General features: G+C 40.5%; 1 protein-coding gene across 2 annotated transcripts in view; it reads right to left on the bottom strand.

Annotated features, from left to right (window-relative positions):
- Positions 1-22762, bottom strand: part of sema5ba (sema domain, seven thrombospondin repeats (type 1 and type 1-like), transmembrane domain (TM) and short cytoplasmic domain, (semaphorin) 5Ba) — a 148543-nt gene extending 125781 nt beyond the window's left edge. Inside the window, exon 1 of one of the 2 annotated variants that reach the window (XM_025064015.1) lies at positions 22450-22762. The gene's annotated coding sequence lies outside the window, so the exon portion shown is untranslated. The remainder of the gene's footprint in view (positions 1-22449) is intronic. The other variant, XM_008328336.3, reaches the window with a different exon arrangement.
- Between the last annotated feature and the right edge of the window lie 549 nt (positions 22763-23311).

Raw genomic sequence — 23311 nt, 5'->3', positions numbered from 1 at the left:
GGAAACATACCGTACTGGTTTGTATTGAACAATAAAAAGATCATTTATATTATTATACCAAAATTTACTGTGGCCCAAATCTACTGGAGTAATCACAGAGTTGGTGACTCTTCAGTGTGGTTTTAAGCGAGTGACTCCTTTAACATCCACAACGTGCTTTACATTCAAACAGCATATTCTGTAATGCACATTTACATAATGCTAGAGTCAACCCTGGACCAGAACTGTAGAAAGATGAAAACAAAGAAGGAGAGGACGGAGGTGAGACAGGAGGCTTCATCCTGTTAAAAGGTTCTAATCCTCACACTTTCCACTGGAAAATTAATCCTTCCTTTTCATGTTGTTTCCTGTTGTTTAAACTCTTAACAATTCAAAGACTAAAACGGACTCCGAGGAGAGGCAGCGTACAGTTCCATTTTGGATTAACCGGACAAAACCAACAAGTTTTTAGCTTCGAGCCCTGAGTCTGAGCCAATTACTTTAAAATCTTTTATCTTTCCTCTATTGTTAAAGACAGACTGCTAAGTGTAAAAATGGCCACTCATTAACTGTAATGATGGAAAATGAATCATCATTTGAGTTATTTTGAATGTTAGGACATTAACTCGTCAGTCTGTTTGTCTGATAATCTTACAGTGGCACTGGGCAGAGCAGCTTGGTTTGACCTGAGGGGTGGGGGCTTTTTTTAGCTGCAGTTCATACAGTGTCACTCCTTCCACACACACTGACCACGTCGCACCCTCGGCCAGTGGAAGTCAAGGGTGCGAGCTTCCCTGTCGCCACCTCTCGTCTGGGGAGTGAGCCAGACTTTTGACTATCTCGTTCTTTCCACTGACCAGCTCCAACAACAGTGACTGTTTACTTGTTCAGTCCATTATTTACTCTGTATTTGCCTGGTCCTTACTGCTCTGACACAGTGACATCTGTCTCCCTTCAATCACCTCAGAGTCTGATAAAGTCTGACAGGACCGTTAGGACTGAGGTCAGTTTGAAAATCTTTAGACCTGTATCTTGGATTTGGGTTGGACTAAAATAACCAGATGTGGTTGTCTTAGTGTGTGTAGCTCCATTGATCTGAGACAGGAAAGGCTGATTTCCTACTAATTATTATTATTAGCTCCATTGATCTGAGACAGGAAAGGCCGATTTCCTACTAATTATTATTATTTATACCAGTGTTTCCCAAACTTTTTTTCCAGGGACCCATATTTTAAAAGTCACAAACCTTCGCGACCCAGGTCAATAGACATTATTTATAAACTCTGGGAATAATGATGTGAGGTGACCAAAAAAAAAAAAAAAAAATTCTCCTGCGACCCACCTGAGGGTCACGAACCAGTCCTTGGGAAACAACGATTTATACTATTACAGAACTACCAGAAATTACAAATAGGGAGATTTCCTTATACATTTAAGCCAAAATCGCCTCAGAGTTATTTGTGGGCACTGTGAATTACTGGTAGGTGACAAAATGTTTTTAAAAGTCTGCAGTCCAAATGCTTGATTATTTGAGATCCACTGCTTTAAATCATAGTACTTAAATCCCTGAACCGGGTCAGTGCATTTAGATAATTAAAAAAGTTTCATTACGTTGACTTTGTCCTGCCTACTTCTAATCCTGGGCTGTTAATGAAGCATTGGCAAAAAAAGAAAAGAAAAAAAAACACACACACATGCATCCAAAACCCTGTGTCCCTCATTATCTTGAAAACTTGATCTCAGTTTCCCTCTCACTTTTCATCTAACCTGAGATGCTCTCATATAAAAACAGGCAGTAGCTGCATCATTAAGACACCAGGAGATAAGATTCAGATTAAATCGTCACATTTCGTGTGAGGACAGGAGCTGAACTCAAAAACCACAGGACGGCAGGAATGATCCTCTTCTGTAGTTGTTGCCTTTACCCTGGCAGGGCAACGGGCATGTGGCAAGCGAAGGTAGAAGACAAGCCTTTTGGCTCCTGCCGTTCACATTGCTATTTGCTCTAATAGACAGCAGGCTGTGAGGTGGAGTGTCCTGTGGAGAAGGAACTGAAGGGCCGGAGATAGGAATTATTTATTAAATACAGGATTCCAGTGGGCGGAAAAGAAAGGATGAGGCTGTGTCTTTTCCCTGTTGGTCGGACATCATCAAGGGAAGGCATGAGCCGAGCAGAGCAGAGCAGCAGCAGCGACTATCACCCGAGCTGACAAAGGAAGAAAGAAGGAGAGAGTAGGCGATGAAGAGGAGGAGGAGGAGGAAAAGGAAACGAGAGAGACTTCAGGAAAAGCTCATGGCAGCTCTCCTGCAAATGGAAAGAATAGCCTGCAGAAAGTTTACATGAACATTGTATGGCATTTCTTGACGGTGTGTCAAAAACAAGAAACCAATAAATTAATTTTGTACATTTTTAGCTGCTTATCTCCACAGCTAATTATGTTACAGACCATAAATCTGTTGCAGAATTGATGTCTGAACCATTTAATGGACTCCAAAAAGTTCACCTACTTTATAGATACTGCATCAGTAAGACCCGAAATAGCTTAGAAGACCGACTATGTTGTATTGGTAACTGGTTAACCCAGTTCTCGTAAGCTATATCGGCAAATATTTTTCTGAAAAGTTAACAGTAAATACAATTTGAAATTGAATTTGAATTTTATGAACCCAATCCAACTCAGAGGGAAACACAGGTAGTAGTCCAGTGTTGCTCCAGAACCCAGCAGAGTATTTTTACTTCTACATCCAAGCACTGTCTGCAATTAAAAAAGAATTGCCCATAACTCCTTGCTGTATTTGCTGTTGTTGAAATTAACTGTATTATTGCCTTTCCACTACTAAACTGCACAACTAATTATACATTTTTACATTCCCATTGTAACACAGAAATGCGTGTAATGCACCATTACAGGACGTCCATTGACTCTAACCAAGCCTGGCACAAACACTGAACCCAATGAGGACTAACCTGGTCGCCCTATTGTTAACTAAACCCAAATACAATCAAGAGTGACTCTTTTCAATCTGGTGCTGACAGCCAGGAGAGTGAGGGATTCATGTGGGGAGATAGAAAAGGGATGTAGGTGATTCATCTTCCTGAGCTGGACTTGATTAGGTGGACACAAAAGTGCAGGACGCGTCTGGTTTTAATCAATGGAAATTCCACCTGGAGCAGAGCAACTGAAAGGGCTGGGGGGGGGGGGGGGGGGGGAGACAAGAAGAGAGTAGCTCTGGATAAAAAATAAAAAGAACTAAAAATGTTGTAAGAGAGACATCAGGCAAAGAATAAATAGGGCCATGGAGACATCAGGCAAAGAATAAATAGGGCTATGAGAGAGAAACAGAGTCGAAATAAGACATGTCTTCTAACAATGTGAATGAGTCACACTAAAAAAACAAGAATAAAAGACACATAACAGTAAAAACAGTAAAACAATAAAATGGCTGGAAATCAGATGAAATTTGATGACCCAAATACAAGAGATGAGAGGTTCAAGATCTCCATGTTTTATTGAAGCTCTAACCCATCACTGTGGTTTGATGATATTATTAAAGAGAAGCCAGTGACAGATGAATACTACCCAGTGTTGACTGCTGAGACTTATATTGTATAAAAAGCAGCAGACAGACAGACACACTTTAAATTTCAAACATTGTTTACTGCCACAGATGCATTTGTTAATTTCTTAACAACCCCTGAAATAAAAGTACTCAGCAATTAAGACTGACTGGCAGAACACGGAGAAATGATAAGTTATCCAGTAAAAGAGGCGATTAATTCAGAACCAAAGAGAGCATGGCCTGGGGTGGGAACGATAAATGGGAACATTAAAGCACGTTACACTGTCTGAATGTGGATGAGCTTAAGTATCAGTGAGAATTCATGATCCAAAAAGGGTGTTCCGGCTGATTTACAGCTCACCTGAGAGACAATAATATAGCGATAAACCTTAGATCACATCTGACCTAAAAGTTGAGATCTGGCCGTTTTCGAAGCAGAATGGCGTCGTTTAAGGTCATGGTACGCTATTGTCAAGATAAATTAACAAATCACATCAGTGTCGTCACAAAGATCATATGTAGGCTAACTTTAAATACCATTCTTTTCCTCCTCAAAATAGCATGACAAGTGCTATGAAACATTTTTCTTTTAAGGCAGTATGTGTGTATATATGCACAGACAGACAGGTTTTCCCATTTCCTTTAGGAAAAGTGCATTTTAGCCGTAGCTGCTGTTCAATCCTCAGCTGTGGCTGGAAATAAACAGAAACTTTGACCAGGAGCTATCCATCAGGAAGTACTGTAGCAGAAAGTATCAAAACTCAGGGTCAGAGAGCGGCATCCAAGTGTTCTCCAAGTAAGCAGTAGAGGTAAATAAAGAAAAGGTTTTGCTGGACTTTTTGGACCGTAGCCGCACTTCCTGTGGTAGTTGACTATTAGATCAACTGGAATGTATTTTGTGAGAAAAGACTAAAGTAAAACAGAGATGTGGCTACCTTTAAGTCACATTTTTCAATCACTGAAATAAAAAAGAGACGTGCATGTTGCATAGCACAATATTTTGTGAATGCGCACAGTTTAAAATTCCAGTGCTGTCACGTTCAATTGACCAATCGTTCTCCCTTTAAATAATTGAAGTAAAAGTAAAATTGTCATTTTGTAAGTCAACATGAGGTTCTTGTTGTGTTACTAAATTGTGCAAAATAATTCATGCTTCATGAAAGGAAAGGAAACGGAAGGAGCATTATTTCTTTGAACTTTTGAGCACAAAACAAAGACAAAGAAGTAATTTAAGCTTTTTCCATTTTGTCAAAGCACGCTGGGCTTCATTTTAAGACTTCTCCAGTATTGCTTCTAACCCTGCTGCCCTTTATTCCATTCTTCTTGGCGTCAGAACTGCAGTGGTTTCTTCAGGACAAAGGCGCTCGTAATCAAAGGAAATAGTTCAAGTCCCAGGAAAGTTGCAGAAACCCTGACAGAAATGTCATTATTTATAACTTGAAAACGCAGCACCTGTCTTCAGACTCAGGTTCTCCTCTCACCTTTTTGACAGAATCTCTAGTATCTGATACCATGTCAAAAAAGAAGCACAAACAGAAAAAGGTAGAGATATGCACAGAAATTCAACATCCTTCATGAGAGAGAATGAACATTGACAATGATGACTGTAATTCCTCATAAGTTTTAAAGACAAAGACTGTGAAGTCTATGCAATCTCTGGATTTTGGCACTGTTAAAAAGATATAAAAATTATATCTAGCCATCCCTACTTAATATTCTCTTTAACCCACATACATAACTTAACTAAGTGTTATTAATATTTATTGACATATCATTTATCACAAAGTTACACCTGAAACCGGCACGGCAGCTGCTAGTCCGCCTCCAGTTCTTACTGTACACACAGTCTTTGATCACATGTAGTGAATTTCAAACTGGTGCTGTGTTGGTTTACATTTTACTTTTTTCATATGCAATTTATAATAGTTTAATGATTGATTATTTTGGAATCCAACTATGGGGACTGGTCCCTTCTTTTCCAGTCAGCCCAGCTCAGTTGCTCAGTGTTGCCTTTCTTCTCTGTTCTCCACAGCTTTGGGATTACAGTAGAATTTAAGATGACACACCTGTGTTGTATCTAACTCTGGCAAGGAAAGAGAGGCAAGACAAAACACAGTGGAGAGCTCTTTTACTCTTCATCTCTTCTACTCCGTGCCAGCCAGCTGTCCTGGGTGTCCCTGGAGGCCACAGCCACCACAGTAGATCACAGGGAGTGTCAGGGACACCAGCAACACATGCACACCTATACAGTCGGGCGGAGGATCTGTCCTGTCCTGTCGTCCGTCCTCAGTATCAAACTCTAGTGCCACTAGGCTGAACACGGTCCAAGTTGTTGAGTGTTTTCGTTGCAGTGAGCTGCCACTAGGCTGAACACGGTCCAAGTTTTTGAGTGTTTTCGTCCTTGTACTGCATCAGAACGCTGAGCAGCTGGATTCTACCACCATCACCAACATTAATGCTAATCTGAAACCACAGAGCTAGAGCAAGTCTTGCTCTGTACAACAAGTCACTTTCCTCTACTGGAGAATGACACGCACTACATATCCAATAACTCCACCGTTTATCCACTTATCATTGGTCTAACACATAGGTGATACACATGTTGTTATTTGCACACACTTCTATTCAAGGACTCGGAGCTTGAATACCATCTCAGCACCCAGCATGCATTTGTGGAGGTTTCAGTGCCAGCTTGGCTCATGGTTCGCATGGCAGTTAAGTTTCCGGCTGACAAACGGACTGACACAACTGTCAAATGGATTGTGAGCAACTGTAGACTGATTATTATTTTTGAAAAAAAAAAAAGGTTTCAGCAGCAGTCGATACATTTACAACAGTCAACACAAGTCCCTGAGTCTTTAGACTGAACAGTATATTTTACATACTGGGTCACAAGATAAATGTATTTAGTGAGGCTTATTTCAGTAGGTCACAGGATTGGAGAGTCTGTTTATAATGGTAAAACTAGGTTTGGTTTCATCTCTATCTTTTAACCAAAATTTAGCTGGCATCATATAAATGGACATATTGGATATTAGACAATTTTACCTTAAACTGCAACTTTAAAAGTACAGGGAAACTGACAGACTTAATGAATAAAAAAAAGTTTGTTTGGAGACTGACAAAATTTCTCCCAAAAATAATCAGATGTTTTTCTTATGGTGCATGTTTACAAATACAGAAAATGATTCATGAAGAAAGCTGACATGAACTGTGTGTGTGAAACAAGCGTCACCACCGACAGGTCCCACTGAGGTCTGGATTGGACATGTGTCACAGGTGATTAGATCACACACCAACAGTGTTAAATGAACTTATTGATGTGTCCTGGACACACCTACGTACCATGTGAGAACAGATCTTTGACTGTCTGTAGAGGGACTGTGGTCAATGTTGTTTGAATCCAGGAATCTAGTGTGTCAACTGACCGAACAGCAGCTACAGGATAAAGACCTCTGTGTTTGAGGAGATCAGACTAAAAATGTTGAGTGTAACCTCGGCCTCACAACCTTGTTTATTTATTCACACACAAACACACAAAGTGAGCACAGGAGGACCCTGGGAGTCTGTTCTGTCACCTTCTTCATAACCTTCATCAGTATTGCTCACTAAGCCCATTACTGTGTCACCATTTAGATAATTGAGAGGATCACAGAGAGGTCGTTGACATTCTGAGAGTACATAATGACATCACTGTAACTCAAACCACAGGAAAAAACAACTAATCCAAAAAGATCAGTTGTATTTTCAAGTGTGTAGCGTTTCCTTGTCCCACTGACACCATTTTACACAACAAGGTAGTTCTCTGGGAAGAACAGAATCACAACAGACCATAATACTGTACTGTGTTGGGAGAATCACAGGGTGAGAAAAACAAAATGTTAAATCTCCATCTTGGCTCTAAGATCTCAGAGAGTAATGACTGTAATAATGTTTAGGATTTAATAAAACAAATCAGAAAACAAAGAGCCACCGTCATTGCAATCACCTAGAAGTCACCGGTCTGACAGACAGACAAATGGCTGCACAGACCAAAGACCACCAGAGGGGAAGAGAAGGAACAAAGAAAGGACACCCGAAGTTGAAGACAGTCTAGCCGTCGCAAAAGACGCCTCTAAATAACAGCCTCCGGTTTTATGTCTTGTTTATGCCTCGCTGCCGAGTCACGAGTGACCCTCCGTCATTTGTGCTGCTTTAATGAATAGGAACGAGTCTGCAGCAAAGTCAAAGACGCGTGGGCACAGCAGACATCCACCTCTGGTGTGTAAATGGCCGGGGTGTCTGGGCGACATGCCCAGCAGGGGCACACTGACAGAGCGGCGGGGGGCATCGAGGGTGGCACAGAGCAGTCTGGAGCATTGGAGAGCGGGGGAGTGAAGTAAAGGGAGTTGGCAGGACAAGAAATAATGACTTCCTATGTATTACCAATGTGTTTACTGACTGCTAAATACATGTTAAGCAAAAGGCTAAAACTGGAGTACTCTTAAAGTACTTTGCACTTTCCATGTTTTTAGTGGTAAACCCCCAAAAAACCCACTTTTAGCACAGATTTTTAAACACCTCTGCAGAAGTAGCACACATTTCAATATGTTCAATGGGTGTGTCCTAAAAAGGCTGTGGCAGTTACTATGTACCTCTTCGTTCATTATAACAACATCGGTCTATGCGGGGCGTAACCTGAGGCAGACAGAGATATTTGACTTCCTGTGCAAACGCCATTTCTCGTAAGGCACCTGATCATGTTGCACAGCACATGTTTTAATATTTTGAGTACTCCTTTTAACCATTCCAAAGTCTAATCTGCCTGAAGGTCTGCTCTGGGGTTTTCAGACTGCACTCATAATGATCTCCAATTCTTTTTTTTCTACTACTTTACAACTCAAAAGCATACAGTAAGTGACCGAACTGAATGTGTTTTCATTAAAAATGGCTGTTCATTGTCCTAACCGGAGGGTCACGTATCAGCTGAATGCCCAATGGGTTCATTCCACCTCAACCTAATGAGGAACCACAGGCCAAATGTCAGCATTCCCATTATTATTGCAACCAGTACAGAGGCTAAATCAATTTAGTTTTTCAAGGTGAGTGCCAGGAAGAGATCTTCATCTGCATACAGAGTGCCACTGCACACAAACTGAGACATCGGAGCAACAGTGTGAAGAGTCCCTCTCTCTTGTTGTCTCCTCACTGCTACCTCAGGGGGTTATAATTCAGTGGAGCCAAAATGAGATGCGAAAGCAAAACCAGTGTAAAGTAAATGAGAGACAGAGCTGCATGTCTGTAAGTATAATTCTATGTTCCACAAGGCCCGAGTCAAGTAAACTAAAAGAGAGCTTCTACAAACCCACCATACATCAACACTGAGTGAAACCACTAAACCATAAAACATCGTTGTAAGCAGTCTAGTCTCACTTAGATGAGGTTTTTTGGTTCTTTTCGAGGGGCACTCTCACTAGGACTAGTTGACTTGGACTAGCTCCAGGCTGCACTAAAGCACGTCTCTCAAGAACCTCCCAGACATGATTTATTTTTTACACTGTTTGCTTCTTAATCTTAATTCCAAACCAGTTTCATCACGTTAAGGTCAAGGCTCTCATCGATTGTTGATGCATGGCAAATTTTACACATTTTCATCTGCTTTTTCCAGCTTCTTCAGTGTATAAATTGTCCAAGTACTGATTTCAAGTCTTTGTATTTCTAGTGACTGGTCTGCAATTTCGTTGGCCTAAAATTTGATATTATATTTGTATGTTTTTAAACAAAAAAACATACACCCAATAAAAGAAAAGAAAACATCTGGAATAACGAACAAAAATGGCTTCCATACAACTGACTGCACTGTATATTACCAATACAAACATAACAATCAAAGACGTCACATGACTGACAGCTCAGTCATTTAACCATCAGTGACTCCTGTTAGACAGCTGTAACCCTTTGAGATAAATGACCTAATAAAACATTTGTCTTTTGCAGTCACAGATAAGACGTCCTTATCATAACCATGTTAAGGTACGGAGCACACAAACAGTGCTCCGGCCACAGCACTTTGAACAACACATTTGTCACTAAGAGACACATTTTGGATTCAAGTCCACTTTTGGGACCTCAGCCACGGTTTTAAAAGGGCTTGACTAAAGCTGCTATCGTACAGCGTGATGAATGGGGCTGCTGGCCAAAACTAGCAAGAGCGATCTGCCATGGGCCGGGGCAGACATTTGCTCTGCGATGAAACACCCAGCTGCTATATTTACACAACACTCTTCTTCCCTAGTATTGAAATGACCTGTGGCATTTTATGAACCACAATGTAAAAACAAGGCCACACACTTTTTTTTCCTAGTGATGTTAGGCCAACAAGGCGGACAAGTGTGGAAAAATGACAAGGTAATGTTACCTCCTTTAGGTGGATGAATACACAAAGGCATGTCTGTATGTCTGGAGCTCATTCATCAAGTCCCCTTTAATTCTTACTAGACATCACATGGTTCTGTGTGCTCTCAGATACTGATACAAAGAGGAGGCAGAGCCAGAGGGTCAAATCACAGAGAGGAGAGAGTGTTCCGAGGTGGTCGGCTGGTTGGCCAATGCCAGGGTCACTGGAGATGAGAAAAGGGAAGAAAGGGGAAAAGGGGGGAGGCAGCCTCAGCAAGCCTGAGGATCAGCCCACTCAAGTTGTGGCCTAAGTTGACTATGACCCAGAAACTGGCCATTTCAACTAGAAAACTAGAACAAGTTCTTCACTCTGACATCTTTGGTGTGACCTTTGATTCCTTTGATCATATTAGAGGTATATTGAATATTGCAGTATTAGAGTATTTGCTGGAGTCAAAACAAAGAAAAATAATATGTTACATATTATTTTATGTCTCCTTTGATATGTTGACATTATCATTTGAACTGAGTTGTGTTGTTATTTGCCTGATGTGGTTTTAGGAATTCTTATACTAACTCCTTTGATATTTCCTACACAATACTGTCAGTGGATTTGCTCTTAGTGTACTCCTTTTGTGTTTTACAGCTCCATTGATCTGTTCAATTTGTATTTTTGTATTGTGTGAATGTTTAGCAACATTTTTTTTGACTGCTTTATTGTGGTGTGTGTTGTTTTCTTTGTAGGATTTAAGGTTGTCTGTCATTAATGTAGAACACACTGCTCACGCACACAGATTGTTCACTACAGCGACCTAACAGAGGCTCCTTTCACCTGCAGTGTGACGTGGCAGAAAGGAGCAGGTAAGGGGGAAGGGCAATGGAAGGTGGGAAAAAAATTGGACTCCCGGAGTGGGGACATAAAAAGAGAAAAATAAACCACAAAAACCTTTGAGGTCCTTCCTTTGTACAACAATGTGTTCAATATTACGGAAAAGAAGGTGTGCACGTGTGCGACTGTGTGTGAGAGTGTGTATGGAAATGTAATGAAGCACAGTCGGCTGCTTATCTCTATCATGCAGACATTTTGCCTCAGGTATTCCATCACTTCACTTCCTTGTTAACAGGCTGCACAGTAACCGGAGCTCCTTGTGACTCTCAACCGTTGACTAGAAGCCCCTCCAGCTATTCCATCAGGGAAAGGCCATCTCCACTCGTTTGAAGTCCTCGGAATACGAAGCGAGCAATTTTTGCCATTAATCAGCCCAACGCTGAGGACTTTTTCTCAGGGCACACAGGTGAATCTCATTTTGCTCCACCGTTCAATCAAATATTTCAATTTACCTGTGCTTTTACGCAGTAAGTGGAAGCGTAATGGACTTTTTAAAGTAAATAATTTGCATCGCTGCGATTCAGCTTCTTTCTGATCTCCAGTGAGGAAGACGAAGTGTTGGTCATCAGACGCTCTGATTCCTCTCAGCACTCTTTGACGGGGCCCTGAGAATCTTGACCGTCTGTCTGTGTTTCTGCCCTAACATTAATCAATGTCACTCTCCTCTCTTGTCATCTGCCTCAGCCTCATACAAACCTTTCTACCCTCACAGAGGGAAAGTTCCATCCTTAAATGAACAAAAGACCAAGATGAATCCCGATGTCCAAACACCCTGCAAAGAGGAGCTGGGAGGGCAGATTTAAAACTATAAAATACCCAAAATCCCACTGCTCCTCCTGGGATACTTACAACTAAACCCAGTTTAAGGTTACAGTCTAAACTGTACTGAAATACATGACAGGTTTTTCAGGAAAAAACAATTTAGCTTTTCAGATGTACTGTATTTAAAAATCTGATACCGTGAGAAGAAAATGAAAATGTAAGCCATCATAAAGGAATCGCTCTTGTGTGAATGTGGAAGTACATAGAACTTTACAAGATGTCAAGATGTTTTGTTTTGAGGTTTTTTCAGACAGAAGAGCTAAAATTCTGAAATAATACAGCAAAACAAAGGAAACAAGTTCAGTAAAGTTAAAGCAAGCTCAGAAAAGACTGAGATTCTTAGTGTGCTGATGTAGCAAAAAGAATGATTTATTTAAAAAAAAATCAACACCACCAAATTAAAGGCCAGAAAAAGTTGTTTTTCCATCCTTAAAATGTGTTTACATATGAACTTTTACCTCGTGTTATTGACCAGAACATCATCTCGCTCCTGCCTGTCACAGACAGAGCAGCTTTTGTAAGGTTCACCTAAACACGTGGTTGCAGTTACACGTATATCAGAGACACATGGTTGTGAATACACTCTGCGTCCCTCACTGTTCTGTAACGCTGAACTCGTGATCCCTTCATTACGGCTCCTTCACGGAACCATCCTCCGGTAAAAGCTTCCAACGTCTCAAGTTTTCTGTTCTTCAGACCTTTAGCTCATCCCTAACCTGGATCAAAACAATCTGGCACGGTGTAGTGAAAAAACTCTCTTTGTTCTGTTGGCTCCAGGCCAACAGATTTCTGGCAAGGGCCGAAGAAAAAGGTCAGGAGATACACTTGAATAATTACAGCTAAATGCGAAGCAGGTTGTGTTGGAGTGAAGATACAGTAGCTGCTCATTTTTATTCAGGTCCAACAGGAAAATCTCTCAACCGTTGATGAAGTGTAACCTGTGGTGACTGTGATGGTGCGCTTCGGTGACGCGATGCATGTCTCAGCTTTTATTAGATTCATGTTTGGATTTTAATAATGATTTATTGCAGGTGTGCGGAGGAAAATGGCAACAGTTCTCCGTGAAACTATTTATTGCATTTTGATAGCATAGAAAATGTACTGAGTCTGTAAAATAATAATAATCTCTATGATTCAAATGTTTCAGCAGGTAACATTTAACCCTCAGTGGTTCAGTGACTGTATGATTGTCTCTGCTTCCCTTTTGTACATTTTTAAACAGATTTCTACAGAAAGTTATGATTGTATCAAAAAATTCTAAATTGACAACAGATTATCAACAGCCTCAGCCAGCAACTTATGGTTCGTGGTCTTGCGAAGGAACAGATCGGCATGTTCACTAATGGTTGGTTCCATATGGTAGTGGTTATCACGTATGCTTTACACAAAGAAGGTCCTGGGTTCGAACCCCATATACCTGACTGACAGTTGCTTTGGCGTCTGCTAAATGCATCAATGTAAATGAATATAAATGTCTAAACTGACTTTAGAGAGAACAGGCCGCGCCTTCTAGGCCTGACACTTGTTGCTGTCGAGATCATGATCTGTTTTGTTTTGACTTTCCACAAAAATGGTTTAAATTGGAATAGAAATGTCCTTCACCACCAACCTCATCAACATTAAACAGCTGTCTGTGCTTCCTCTTTTGGCTTCCTCTAATTTCGATTTACTGGCCACTTCATTAGGTACACCTGCTTCCTGCGCCTTATAACGGAAAAAAAAACTTCCACGAGCGTCGGTTTGTAGGTGCACGTTAACGCTGAAAAGGAAATGATCCCACTGGTGTTAGCTAACTGCTGCTACACAGTGTAAGAGAGAGTATAACCAAATAACCAAAAAGAGTGCAACAAAAACACAACACATGGAGGGCTTTTTTGCAGCAGCAGAAGTTGATAACTCTACTAGTTGGACAATAGAAGGTAATAGGAGAAAAGTGTGGTGTACCTTTATAGACATCTCCATATAATATACAATTTAAACTCATGGCAAGAGGAAGCACATAAACCTGAGATGTACAGTAGAAGACTACTGAAACAACCATTCTATAAAAACAGATCATAAAGCTTAGTGACTTTTGATCAAAATTCAGACACCATGGTGAACTATGAAAAAAAAAAACTTAGAGGAAGAGGAACCTCAGCGAAATGAAGGTACAAACGGCACAAAATTGTCTTCTGGAATCGTTCATATAAAACACATCCCCTGTTCTGCAGTTTGCCGTTTCCTGACAGCTTAATGGGACAGCGGTCATACTTGAGTATCGACTCGGGGACGAGATGGGGGGAAAATCGAGTTTGAAAGGTTTGCTTTTCTCTAGAAATTCTCTCCTGAAGAACGTTTTTTATAGATCAGGAACATTCACGTGGCACTCATCAACAGCTGACATTCATGAAGCTGTTATTACTGTAAATCCTCATTTATGAAAAAAAAACAGCATCATCATTGGTCCAAGCATCATCACAAAAACATTCAAATTTGGATTTCTGCTCTACATTTCAGGTCACGTTTCACTAAAACAACGACCGCTGCAAAATGATTCGAATCGCACTACAAGTCACAGCGTGACACATGATCGTCCAATTACATGTGTCCCAAGTGCATGCTGGGTTTTTCTGGTCATTACCTCAAATAAAAAGTGAAAACGAAGGAGACACAAATACAGGTAATTACACACACACACACACACTCAAGGACAAATTCACATGCAGACAGGCCAGACTGCTGACCAGCACAGATGCATGTGCTGTGCTCTCTAATGAGCCAGTTATACGACCTGTCAGAGACACTTCATCAAAGTCTAATACTGGAAAGAAACCAGCGCTAATATAAGGTAAAGTAGTCACATCAGGAAGTCCGATCTGTTCTCACCAACAGCCTCCGCTACTGTTGAGATGACAGCCTGAATTAAGACGTCCTCCTTCGCTGCAAACACAACAGCAAACTGAGCAACAAATATTAGAAAAGTCACTCGTGGTTTGTGATTGTGACGTGATTTCAGAGAGGTCGACCCTGGTTGGTTATAAAGTACAGGACGGGTCACCTTTGAGAAGGTGTCTGAGAGTAACTTAGATCCTAGACCAGAGTTAAAAGACTGTTTACAACGCACCCTATTTTGGTCGCTTTCTTTGTACAACACCATCGTAACCAGGGGTCTCAAACTAAACTGAGTTGGGGGCCACTGCTGGGGGCCACTGCTGGGGGCCACTGCTGTCACCGTCTTTTCGTGGAAGGGCCCTGTCAGCTGGTACAAATATGTTTTTTACATTTTAAATGATCAACTAAAGCATTTTTGAAGGAAAAATTAAGAAACAATTAAAATTATTATTGGCATGTATCACGGGGCAGATGTGAGCACTTCAAAGGCTGCAAGTAGCCCCCGAGCCAGAATTTGAGACCACTGATCTAAACCAAACTGATGGTATTTTCAATGGAATAGTAAGTAAGATGAATGTCTTTGTTTTTTTCTGGATATGTCAGTCAGTCTACATCTGCTTCTACATTACACTGGAATAGTAGTTATAACTAGAAAACGCAGTACTGGCGTGGTACCTTGTGGGAATACATATATGGGTATTTAAAAGGTTCACTTTTTTCTCTGTTGAATTGAACCAGAAAGTAAACAGGTTTTCTTTCAAATAGTCTTAAGACGTAAAAACTTTGTGAAGTGGTGATATAATCACAAACACCTTCTTTAAACTAACACTAATAATTATATTAGAGTTAGTTTTCCTATGAAAGCTGAGCTATACTCCCAACTCTTACTTAATTAGGAGGTACATCAATCTCCTCCAGGCAGCCTCAGGACCACGGCTTAGATGTACAAATGGTCTTAGATCTAACACAGATCTTAGATCTAACACAGGTCTTAGGAACTGTTGTGAGACCTCTTCAGCGTCTTTACATCAAAAACCTGGGACAACCTGAGAGAACATCTACCTCAGAGAAGCAGTACGTTCTCAGTGATGTTAAAGTGGTGAAGAAGGAACAATGTTCCCAGCGTTCTCACAATAGGCCCAACACCCATCTCCTAACCAGTTCCTCTGGGTCACAACAAGTCTTGAATAAGCTTCCTTCCTAAAGCGTCTGAGGGGTTTCAGCCATGCGTCCACACCATCAATGGGTATAGTGTTCCTTCCCCCCACAATGGCCAAATCAACTGCGGGGGGAACTTTCTCCTCCTCCTGCTCCCCTTTCATTCCCACCCTGCTCAAACCTTTGCTGGGGTTGAAGAGAGGAGGCACAGGAGAGAAAAGGCACATGCCTTCACGTCCGCTTCGCACGCATACAAAGAGAAAAATCAAATTGCTCAGACATGCGCGCATGCGCACACACAGGTATGAGCGCATGGTGGTGCACACACGTTCTTACACCCGCTCCATAAAGGCCAGTGGGTGGAACAATGAGAAAATGGAAAAACAAGAAACGGTCAATACAGAGACACTGAGGGAAACGTCAATATGTCAATGAGCAGCACCTTATCAATTCACATTTTTTATGTGTTTTTGGTATTTATATTGTAATCATTTGTAATAAATGACAAATCACTAAATAACTGAACTTTGAATACCAAGACATTTCTCGTTAAGGACAAGAATTTCATACGTTTATTTCTACAAACTTGCCTTCTACCTCAAGGGAATCAAAACAGTAAGGCACCCATGCTGAATTGACATTTAACGCTACAAAATTCTCCTGAGTGGTAATAACTTTCAATAGCTGGTGGAAACAATTATCAACAATAATGAAGTCACTGAGACACGTGAGGCACATCAACCTTTAATTAGATCAGATGGAGGCAAAGTAAAGCCAAGCTGCGGCAGAATCAGCTTTCAGAGATGTCAGAGTTGTGTGTCGAGTCGCAGAGGGACCAGGTTACAGATAGGCAGTCGCTGCAAGCGAAGGCCACGCCAAGTGCACTCTGCATTAGAAACAATGAGATCCTTGGAGACTGCAGGGACCCAGACAGACAGACAATGTGGAATTATTCATTTCCACCCACTGGCTCAGGCTGCACCGAGAAGACCACACTGGCCCGTCTCTGCTGTAGGCTGTTGGCGTTTATCAAAGTGTGTCTGTCGTCTTACATTTGCTGCTGACAGTTAATACGGTAACACTATGTTTTCATTACTTACTAAAACAAAAAACAAAAAAACAAGCCTCAGCCCATTTGTATTTATTTTTTTACCTTTCTGCCCAAGTTGACAAATAACAAATGCAGAGCTTGTACTCAGATCGGAATCTGCATTCAGGGACGGTGTAAATGGAAACAGGTGACATTCGTGTCGGCATTGTGAAAAAAAAAACAGTCAAATGCAGGTGTCAAGCTAGCAGAGCTTTGAATTCAGATAATATAGAAGCATATATAGAGGTGAAGGATTCAGCTACAAGTCAAGAGACGCAACCTGACAAACCTGACTTTAGATTTGCATTACAGAGAGCAACCACAGCATGAAGAATATATATATATATATATGTATATATATATATATATATATATATACATATACATATACATAGAGATAGAGACAAAGGCAGGTTAACATTTTCTCTGCATCGTTCCCCGTTAGCTGTGGAACGTCTTGACAAAAACACACTATGTTTGCAGCTCTCTCTGCATGCAGACAGCTTTGTTTCTCCTCAGCGTCCCCTGACCTAATTACAATGCCTGAGCAGGCCACTCTAAAAGGCTGAAATCTCTCTCTCTCGCTGTCTCTCAGCTCCTCTGTCACACACCAAACTCTTGCTTGGTGAAAAGAAGCTAAATCAACAACAACCGCCCGCACAGCAATTTCTCAGCTGGTCACTAATTGTCTCACAGCAGGTCTCCTCTTAGTTGATTTTTAAGTTTGATCCCATTTAGACGAAAATGGACGATAAATAATACGGCTCACATGGCTCGGCGGCGGTTGTCTGGGTTGGTTTTGCAAGTATCTCTGTACAAATGCAAGTCTCTGTGACAGTGTCACTACATCATAATGATTTTTAAACAGAATATATTATTCCACTAACAGCTTTATATTCTCAATCAGCTCATTTTAGGTTTTTAACAAAATGCCTTTTTCTTTTTAATTCCAAGTGAAAACACATTGTTTGTCAACTTAAAAGAAACTTAAATAATAATAAACACTTTGATGAATCATTTATGGTCTAAATTGTTGTTTTCATCAAGATGTAAATGTTTAATAAGATTAGATGAGTATGTAAAAGACCAAAAACAAGTAAGCACAGGAGTTAACCCTTTATAGTATTAATGCAATATATCTATAGAAAATATAGTTCTATTGTTTTATATCCTGTTGATTTGTATGCGTTTACCTGGAAAAATCAGTTTCATTTCCCTGTATGTGTGTTCTCCCTTTTACCTCATTAGATCTAATTCCGGAAGAAAAAAGGTTTTCGGAGTTGAATGGAATTAGGGTTTTTTTTTTTTTTTGTTAGCTTGAGTAGTTGCAGGTGACATTGGTGTGTGAGTGGCATAATAACATCAAGCCAAATTGAGAACTAGACTTTCTTTTACATGGCACTACTTCCCAAACCAGCAGTTGACAACCACTCTTTCTCTGTTAATTTCATGTATACTGTCTAATGATTAAGTATATTTGAAATGTCCTCCTTGGTCCCAGTGGATGAAAAAGTCTAACCTTGAAATGACAGTACAGTGTTTCCACAGCAGGGAGAAGAAGGTACAGTATATTCTTTAAAGTCACATTTCCAGACCTGGAGATATGTGAGGGCTTAAAGAGTGTGACCTCAGACCAAACAGTGTTATCTATATCCCTCTGTTATCGCCTAAGACAGACACACACCTTCGTGGTCAGTCAATCCTCCTGTGTTTCTTGGAAAGATTATAACAGAGAGGAGAGGAGGACCGATCAAGTTGTCCACGCTTTTAAACTTTTACATCTGTCCGGTGCTCCCCCACAAGTTATTCACGTTTTAAACTTTTACATCTGTCCGGTGCTTCCCCACAAGTTATGCCACAGTTTAGACATTCATCACTAAAACTTTGATGGAGAGTCTGTCGGCTCATCCACTCTACACCTATTATATTCCTCACTAATTATGAATTATTCATGTTCACATCAGATGCCATGACGACACGGACCCGCGGAGCGTAATCAAAAACAAAACACTTTCACACACTGTACCACAAAGACGTCACGCGGAGGAAGTAAAATGGAAGTGAACACAGAAGAAGTCTACGAGAACAATTATGCGTGTGTGTGTAGCTCTCGCATTAGCTGGACAAGACTGGTCCCCTCCGCCCCACCAGGACTTGTCAAGAGCCCTCATAACTTCATCAAAGATGGAACTCTGTTTTCCATTTGAAAGGCCTGACCCAGGACACTAAAAACAGCCCTTTAAATAACAAAAGCCTTAATCATCCATAAGACAAGCATGTGGGGCCGATAAAACCTGTACGAATATATGAATATCAATCAAAACGTGGTTCAGGGTGGGAGGACGGGGGGTCGGAAAACATTCACGTGTGTTGATTAATGAAGCAAGACATTTCTGTCTGCCTGCTCTGTATGTTGAATATCTGATGGGAAGATTTACGCTGCTGAGATCAGGACCTGGATTCTGGATTCCGTGGTTGTCGAGTAGGAGACAAATTTGAGGGTGAATGGTAAAAGCAGTCTAATATTTTTTCATAATAATATGAATATTTGTGTATTTCCGGGGCTAATTACAGGTCTCAGATGTAGGGCCGCCGTATTCTGCTGTCTGTCATGTTCTAAAGAGCAGCAGGAGGGATTTTAAAAGGAGGGCTAAAGTGAAATACATAATTGTTATTTTATCTGACAGGTTTTTCAGAATCCCAGCCAGCCATTCACACTCTTTGAATGGAACGGTATGGACTTTTAATTTAAGCCAAAGAGGTTTCTCACAGGGCTGGAGGCAGGATGATGCGTTTTGTATTACAATGAAATTGGAAGTAATTTCACTCTTCACTTTCAGGGCCTAATGAGGTACCTTCAGCGGCAAATATGGATCAGTTTTTGACAGCGAGAAGGGTTATAACAGTTTAGGTAGACCAAAGTGCAGGAGTTCTGCTCCCGCTTCTGACAGTGAGCTGAAATGAAAGGCGTTCGTACAGCATCCTGTACAATATCATTTGGCTGAAGATAAAAAAACTGTTCTATCTAAATAAAACATCTGAAATGAACATCACAGTGCTGGAAACAGAAGTACAAGCTCCAGCAGTGGTGGTTAGTGCTGAATCAATACTGCACACAAGTTGTTGGATTTGCAGTAATAATTAATCCTGTAAAGCTTCGAACAAAAAATGAGATGTTTGTTAAATATAGTAAAAAAATCCAAAAAATGTTGCCACGTAGTTTTGTTTCTGAGGTATTTTTGTATGTGTCGTACACTGCATTTATTATAATTTGTAAACCCTAATCCTCTAGGGGGCAGAATACATGTATCAGATCATATACAAAAGGTTTTTAATGGAAATAATTGATGATGTTGATAAGCTACAGGACTCTGTTATACGATGACATCACACTGGTAAACAAACGTAGCTTTCTCTCAAGAGAGACATCAATTAGCAAATTCCTGAAATTGTATATCGTGAAAGACGTGAAGCTGACGTTATTAAACCATTCAATCTTCAGAAAAAGAAGAAGAAACAAGTGGAGGTCTGACCAAGTCTACGGAGGTTCTCAGTCATCCAGGTCATAGTAACCAAGACACTCCAGATACCCTCATTTCAAACTAGTATACACCCTATTGTTGTCATCATCTCAATGATACACGAGATGTGTACATTTTATACTTTTATATCTATTTTTTGTTTTACTATTGCAGAGTATTGCAGAAATAATTTCAGTCCAACTGTATGCTCTGAATGTATGGTATAACTGAAGATAACTATGATATACTATGACTTTGACTTTAAAGGTTTTATTATTTGTGTTAGGGTTAGTCTTTTTCATTTTTTATACACAGTCTTGTGCTTAACTCTGATTTCTATGGAGAAATCCCATTCTGTACTTGGTCTATTTACAAAAAAATATTGTCCATTACAAGTGACATCTGCAGCTGGTTCTCAAATCTCTATCTCTTCAGTCCTTCACGTTACCCACTGAAGTACAGCTCAGACTCAGAGGTGATCTCTACAGAATCTAATCGTCTAATACCCCGTTGTTGTCAAGTTAAAGAGAATTTACGATTTTCCTGGATTTTCTGGATGATGTTCAAGAGAGACAACAACAATTACAATTACAATTTTATTTAATTTTACGACAACTGTTTTCTCTTCACTCTGCTTTTCCTCACCCAGTATTACATGAATGTTTAATTTGCCACCTAAATTATTTGACATTCTTTATATTCCTTAACGTAACCCATTGCCACAGTTTGATTCTAATGATTATTTTTTATTTACATAATATTTACTGAAGATTAAACTGTTTCACTTTTTTACAGTTGAACATGATATGACCATACATTTATTTGATATTGAAAAGTGCAACTATGTACAATATCTCAGAGACATTTTCATTGGCCGCTCCTGAAACCATGTTTAACAAATGTTTGACATGCAGTTGTTTCATTTCAGCAGTGTCCCTGTCCAAGACACTGCCACATCCAGGAGGACTGCTCCGTGTGCACTTTTGTCTAGTTCAAAAAAACATTCTTGTCTGCAGTTCTAATCCCGGTCAAGTGTGGAGAACAGACGCAGCAAGCTTTACCTGGCAAGGTGTTATTAACACACGGCTATAAAGCGCTGCTCAACAGTGCCCTCTATTGATCTTCCAACACAGGATGCATGCACCCCCTGCTCCTACCATGTACTTTACATCAAAACACCAAAGATACATGTAAATGCCGTTTATGTGCCGCAAGTATACCGTGTTATTAATGTCTTGTTATTTATAAGTATATACGCAGTGATTTATTAGTAATTGGCTTTTTTTTTAGAAAATTATAAAAACTCGGGATTCTGTGCGTAAAAAACAATAGTAATTACAACATTTAACTGTCAATTTGACACAACAAAACTATAAATACAGATTTAAAAGAAAAAAAAAACACTTGTGTAAATATTAAAAAAATATCTCTGGGTCAGTCATATAACAGAAGTGTGACCAAATCAAAATAATGTGAGCCTCGTTTTCCAAAAGGTTACATCAATTAAGTTTTCTCCATAGATCTTTAAAGTTCAACATCTCGTAAATAACCAAACGGCGTGTGTGTGCGCGCGCGGTTGTGCGTGCGTGTGTGCATCAGAAAGTTAAGTTTGTGTCGGTGCTGATGTGGGCAGGCACAGCAGCTCCTGCAGCCCAACAAACGCTCCTCTGATCCTGGGCAGAAACGTGAGTGGAAAGTAAACTGGAGAGACATAAAGAACCAAGTCCTCTCTGCACAAATTGCGCCACATCAGCGGCCACGACACCTCTCTACACACGGCCAAAGTGAGCAAAAGGAAACAGCAAGTGTTGGAAAATAGCAATAAAGAGTGTAGATGTAAGTGAAACACTGCTCTGATGTAAAACAAGTCCAGAGAAAACGGAGCTCACACTCCCAGCATGGCTGAATAGAGCGTCTGAGTATCCATTAGTGATGGAGGGTAGTTTCAGACCTAAGCATCTCACTCCAGACTAAGCCGAGGCATTGTTTTCATTTTGTCTCTATCTTAAAAAAAAATCCAGGAGCTCAAACAAAATCCAAACACTGATTCCCTCTAAACGCAAATCTGGAACCTGGAACCCGGTGCGCAACACACCTAAAAGTGCTTTGTTCCGGGCATTTTCACACATTTTTGCCAAACAAAAGAAAGCAAAGAGAAGGAAAAGTCATTCTCCCTTTACCTTCGAAGATGTTTGTATTCCTCAAGTTGAATCCAACGCCGTGTAGAGACGATTAGGGGAATCAGACTCTCACTCTGAACACAGGAGACAAAATAGACACCAGGGTCTGTGACGGTGAGTCCTCACCCGCTGTGTGCGTCCCTCACTGAAGGACCTGCAGCCGTCAACTGCGCTCTCTCTCTCTCTCAGTCTCTCTCTCTCTCTCTCTCTCTCTCTCTCTTTCGGACTATACCACCACATTCAGAGGGGACGGCTGGTTGGAGAGGAAACAGCAATGGGATCGATTTGGGCAGGAATTACGCATGGACACCCACGGAAAGTGTCGCAACAGCGCAGCCGTCCACAGCTGAATCAAAAGTCTCTCTCTCTCTTGAGGGAGAGAGAGGAAGAGAGAGAGAGAAGCAGGAGAAAGAGGAAGACAAGGAGGAGGAGGAGGAGGTGATGCGGGGCTTCTGGGGAAGAGTTGCTGCTGAGTGTGGGACTCGGCAGCACCTGCTGTGGGCTCCTGTGCGCGAGTAACCTGGCAATAAGACTCCAATGGGCATAACAGTGTTTTGATGTGTTTGACTGCTCCGGCCAAAAGAAAAAAAAAAACTGTGACTATGAAAAAGATTATTCTAATTTAAAATAAACAGTCTATTCTATTATACTCTATTCAAAATGTAGGTAAATAACTTGATTTTTAATTAATTATGTTCAGAAATGCTGCCTTAAGTAATATATCAATAATAAAGATTCACACCAATGTTAGATTTTAGATAATTAAAAATTGAAAAAGCCAAAGTCAGAGCTTGCGATGGTGTAGAGAAGTTTAAAAAAATAATTACTAACTACTTTATATTTATATTTTTAGAATTTACGT

The sequence above is a fragment of the Cynoglossus semilaevis genome, chromosome 16, assembly GCF_000523025.1.
Source record: "Cynoglossus semilaevis isolate Cse_v1.0 chromosome 16, Cse_v1.0, whole genome shotgun sequence".
Classification (NCBI taxonomy): Eukaryota; Metazoa; Chordata; class Actinopteri; order Pleuronectiformes; family Cynoglossidae; genus Cynoglossus; species Cynoglossus semilaevis.
Note: the sequence above shows the minus strand (reverse complement) of the source record. Positions and strands in the feature narration are given on the sequence as shown.